Below are 5,842 nucleotides of genomic sequence, written 5' to 3'. Positions count from 1 at the left end.
GCTTATCCCTTTATTGCCCCTTCCCTGCGGTCTCACTCCGAGGACACTGCTCTAGTGTGGAGCTGAGCACATGGACTCTGTCTGTCAGTCCACAAGCCACACTCTCCTGGGGATTCCTTTCCCAGGTGGTTCACTCTGCCTCCCTGCTGCCTCTGTCCCAGGTGGATATAAGCACCCCAGCGTGTTTCTTTATCGCACTGCCTGGCACAAACATTACTCTAAAGCCCAATCGATTTTCATGGTAGGTTTATATATTAAATTCTCAATCCACAAATCCTCTGCACAATAAGATTATATCTAATAGACAAATATACAAACTGCCCTTCTATATGAGACTAAAAACCTATAGAATCCCTTAAAATATTCATATCTACCTATCGCCAATTAAGGCCACCCGGGTTTATATCACCCTTCTTGAGCTGCATCATGATTTTTCTTTTTCTCTGCCCCCTCTTCCATTTCCTACCTTTTCTCTACCTACCTCTCCACTGCCCAATTATGCATCCGCTTAACAATAATCCACATGTCACAGATCTAAGTAGGGGAAGAATCCCACATTGAGACCAGCCTTGATTCAGGGTTCCCCTTAGGTCCAGTAGCTGGAGCCTCAGAAGAAAAAGACAGCAAGGATCCTGTGACAAAGAAGTTGGAACTAAAAGAATACTCCTTTGCCCTTTCAGTTTTTTCCTAGGGTATTTTTTTAAACATACTTGCTCACTAGGTAGATGCAACGAATCTAACAACTAAGAACTCTGAACTTGTAACAAAACCAACAGGAGATGCTGATTGACCCACTGGCTTTGAGAAGGCAAAACTAACATACAAGATTATACTAAAACCTCTGCCTGGCAAGAAATGCTGAAGTCCAGCGCTAAGCAGCACTAGCTCCTACCCAATAAGTAGATGTTAGAACACTGGGAGTGATCTTGGGAGCTGGGTAGGAGAGACAGGCCTCTAGGGAGAGAACACACCCATCCTTCTGTTGTCTTCTAAGGTCCTTTTCAGTCCCATGAAATCATTATCATAATATATTATTTGGATCCTCAAATGCGTAACTTGCCACCAAGAGGACCATGAAGAAGTTAATTTCATGTAAGTGTTTCATAAACACACCCTGCTCCGCAAAGGGTTTCATTTCTCTCTCGTCCTCTTTTGTGTGTTTTCAGGAATAAAAGGTATATAATTTTCTTTAATGGCATCATCCTTTGGTTATGAGACTTGGAAACAAATGCAAAACAAACAAACAAATTGCTAATAGTGCAAAGCACAACAGCCTGATCCCACAGCGGCATGAGGCACAGAGCTCAGCAGGCTTTTCTCTCCTGAGGCCTGTGGCTTCTACAGACCAGCTACTGAAGTACAGGGAGAATTTTAGCCCATGTCTCAGGAAGGGTGTCATCTAGTCTTCATACTTCATGAGGAACAACTCAGGGAATTCTGATAGCTGCATATTGGCTTGAGCCTGACTCTGCCCCAAACTGTCCTACACCCAAACTTACCCCCTTTACTGAGAATCTGCAGTATCCTATCTTCCATGTCCCTATCTCTTATAGACACAGAACAATCTCACTTTCTAGGAAATCATCCTAGAAGATGACCATGGATACTTTTTGTCTAAGAACAAACCTAAAACAAAAAGCCCAGATAACTAATCCATTTGTATTGTCTTTGTACAAATGAAGAGATGGTGGTGGGGATAGAACTTGGCCACCTCAATAATGCTCGGCAGCCAGGCCAAGATTTGGCCACCTCAGACTGAAGTCTTCTCTGCTGGAAGATCTACATTAATTTTTTTTTGCCACCTAAAAGGACTCCCCAGTTTAGTACTAGGAAGATCTGTCTACTGTGTGCAGAAGATCTAGAAATCAGTTTTTTTCCCATTTTTTTCTACCTCACTTTCATTTTCTGGGAAAGATTCTGCAGTCTAAAAGCAACAAAGAACCTGTCACCATCCTCTAGGATATAAAATGTGAGGATGCTTTACTGAGCCACAACTTCTAGCTCACCCCCTTCCTGATTTTTATAAGCAGTTAGCATACGTGAAGTTAGATCCAGCAAGAGGAAGGAGGGCCAGGAAGGCTCATGAAACAGTCTGTCCTTGGGTATAACCAAGCTCTGCCATCAATCAAATAGACAAGGTTTGGAAATTTGGCTTTTCCGTTAGACGTAGTACTCATGTGAGACTGGACTGCCACAACAGAAAGGATCTGGTCAGTGTTTGAGCATCACTATCCCTTTTCCTCAAGCATCACCCTGAAATCTACTTATCCGGCATTATAGAAGAACCCTTACCTGATTGATGCATAACCCCTTTTCTTGCCTCAAGGAAGAGCTGCTATTTGTGTAGCAGTGGGGTCCAGCCAAACCTGCCCTGGACTGCAAGTTTGTACCCCTAACCTTACTATGATGACCTCCTGGCAGTTCGCTTACTCAGGGCAGGAAAATCCTTCTTGGAAATTCCTCTGCGCATAGTATGAACCTGGCACTCTGCTACTAAAAACCCTCCAGCACTTTGTCTGGGATAAATGTATACATTTGTCAGGTTAAGATGCTGCTGAAATAACCCCAACATATAAATGGCTAAGCCTAGCAAAAGTCTATTTTCATGTCTAGCTTCCAATAAAAAAAAAAAAAAAACTTTGTAGGAAATTGGACTGTTCCATGCTACCAGGGAACATTCCAATTACAGCCTCTTACAGCTTCTGTCAATCTTTAGAATTTGAAGGAATAATATTTAGATAAGCATTTGTGTGAGCCATTTTTTGAGCCATCCTTGAAGGTCACACTTATATATCTCTACAATATTCCATGCCTTACTGTAGATCTATCTGATCAAGGGTTTGGGAAGAATTGGTAGGTACTTGGCTGAATAAAACATTTTTTTAACACTTGGTGTCAAGGCTATTTGTGACCTAGTGCCATCTATATACAAAGAACTTCATTCTGTTACAACCACAGGCATGTGATTTTCCTTTTCATGATACATTTTTTATTCACTGTTACCTGATAAAATTCTAAACATTCTGTTTCCAACTGTGCCCAGATAGGTAACTAGAAGCATATCTGTTAAATATGTTTCAATGGGACCATCTGCTTCCATTGAGTAGTGTGTGTGTGTGTGTGTGTGTGTGTGTGTGTGTGTGTGTGTGTGTTGTGACTACTGTACTAAACCTGCACTCTCCATTCTGCATCCCACATGAGACTATGAATCCTATGAGAGTAAGTTTTATTCTGTATTGTTTATTGAATTCCTATTGCTTTTCTGTGTTGAGTAAATGGGAGACATTCAGTAAATATTTGTTAATGAAGGAGAAAAGGGAGAAAGTAAGAGAGAAGGGAAAGAGGAGGGGAAGAGAAGGGAGGAAGGGAGAAGAAAAAGAAAGGACAGAGGAAGAAAGTAAAGAGAATGAACGAAAATGCAAGGAGGAAGGTTGGGAAATGAGAGAAGGAAAACAAGGAAGGCATGGGGAGAGATGAAAGGAGAGAATAGTGAGAGTGAAAAGGGATGGGGTAGGGGAGTGAGACTGGCATGAGGAGTGTGGATTGAGGGGGCACAGGAAAGAAGGGTGTTCAGGAGGAGAGTTTCTATTAATGGTAACATGCCACACAGAAATTTTCATCTCCTCATTTTTGGTTTTCTTGATGTTAAGATTCCTTCATTTTTGAATCATATGGAGTCTGCTACTTCTTCAGTTCTCCGGGATTCCTAAACATTTTCTAATTATCTTCCCACCATGGTTTAAAGTAAACAGAATTCAAGTTGCTTCCTAACAAAAGATTTTATGTCCAAGTTTCTCAGATGTGCTCTGCTGTGCTTTGGTTTCAGGAGCTCACTTGAGTCACCTCAGTCACTGATGTCATTTCCTGGCATTGTCTTCACGATGCAGCTATGTCCACAGCACCAGCAACTTCTGTGAGATTGATTTTCTGCATAACTTATTGCTAACATTGCTTTTTTATTTGAGGGGAGTCAACATGTTTTATTTTGAAGTTATAAGACCATCTGTGCCTGGTTTACATCTCACATTAATAGATCAGTTAACTGAAATGTGACTGTCTATGTTTATTTTCTCAAGACAATACATGAACTGTCCCATCCATGTCCAACAGTCAACCTCCTCAAAATTCTATACGTGCTTTTGAGGATTAATTTTATTTTTTAAAAAAAAATTATTGCATTTTACATTGGATCACTCTTTGTACCATAAGAAACCTGGTGTCTCCCAGTTCATTCTATTGTCTATACTCTTCATCATTGTTGATGTGTGTCACACGTTCCAGCACTATTCAGGGATTCACTGTGAGCACAGCTGTTCTCCACTGTGGGAACAGTAGGCTTCCATAAGAGTCCTGTGCAGAGGCACCTATTTTCTGAAGGCCCTTGAATGCCAAGAGCATTGCACAAACTTCTGCAATAATCAATAAGCTCAAGACTGAATCTATTTCATCAAATCTCTTTTGATCCGCAGAGAACTCTAACATAATATCACAACTTTAAGTGACATCACATGACCTGGACTCTACCTGTAAGAATATTCAGTTGCCCTCAAGGAAGAAGCAAATTTCTACCTTTCCAAGTCAAAATAGATTCCATCAATCTAGACACTCATCAACATGTGAAAGAAGAAAATGTGGTACATATACACAGTGTAGTGCTGTTCGAGGATAAAGAGAAATAAAATTATGCAATTTTAGGAACTAGTTGAAACTGGGTCTGTATGGGAGTAAATGAGGACCAGAAAGGGGACAGGGAAGTGTGAGCAGGTATTGGTGAGTATGATCAAAGTAGTGATGTAAATGTCACATTAAAATTTTTAATTTTTTACAATAAATATATAACTCTGCCTATATATGTGTGTCATTATTTCAGGAGTTTTCCACCTTATTTTAGAGAGACAAAAGTGTGCTATATCATCTTCCATGGGAATTAAAATTCTATTGCCTATTTTCCCCATCCTTCTGCTTCACCTGTTTCTTACTCTTGGCCTTCTGGGTTTTGCCAGTACACCTCTTTTGGCTTGAGGTGAGATGAGAATCCACTTGAAGTTTACTGTGAAGCTAAGCACTCTATTGGGGGTTGAATCCGACAGAGTGGGCCTCTGAGAAATAGAAAACACATGTAATCAGAGGTGGTTAATATTTGAAAGTGTGTTCTAAAGTGTTAATAGTATAACAGGTTAACAACGATGTTTTTCATGAGGAAAATAGTTTGAAGGAAACAAACAGAAAGTGCTAGCAAATTATGGAGAACCTATTTACAAGAAAGCTCTGAACTGCAGCCGGTAGAAACTGAAAAGGGAAACGTTTGACCACCATCTGTTTACACTCTGGTCAGGGTTTCATAGAGTACAAGAGATTTAGTGTCTAACCCTGAAGTGTGGTGTTGCTGTCTTGAAGAGGAAAACAACTGGAATATGACACCTCATAGCACGTGTGTTATTCTTTGTGCCGTTTTTGTGATCTCTCTATCAGTTAGCTGAAACTTTCTGAATTGAACTAATACCTATAGATATACTCTGTAGATTATCCTTAAGCTGTTTGTATTTTCATGCTAATTCCACTTCCCCAAGAAGTGCTGCCTCGTCATATACACAGGACTTCATCAAAAGCTTCCCATTTTAATTAGTAAAATAAAAGCAAGAGTTGGTGATTGGGCAAGGTAAGGGAGGTGGAGTGATAGAGGGTGAGAGGTCGGAGAATGAGGGAGGAGAGAGGAGCTCCAAGACGGACCTCGGGAAGGATGAATTCGATCCAGGTGGACTTTATTGGCATTAAGTAGCAATGAAATTTTAAGGGTTTTACAGGTCTAATATCTCATATAGAAGAGCAGTTTGTATCTTTG

This window comes from Micromys minutus (genome assembly GCF_963924665.1).
Source record: "Micromys minutus genome assembly, chromosome: 12".
In the NCBI taxonomy this organism is placed as follows: domain Eukaryota; kingdom Metazoa; phylum Chordata; class Mammalia; order Rodentia; family Muridae; genus Micromys; species Micromys minutus.
The sequence above is the reverse complement of the archived record's forward strand: the minus strand, read 5'-3'. Positions refer to the sequence as shown.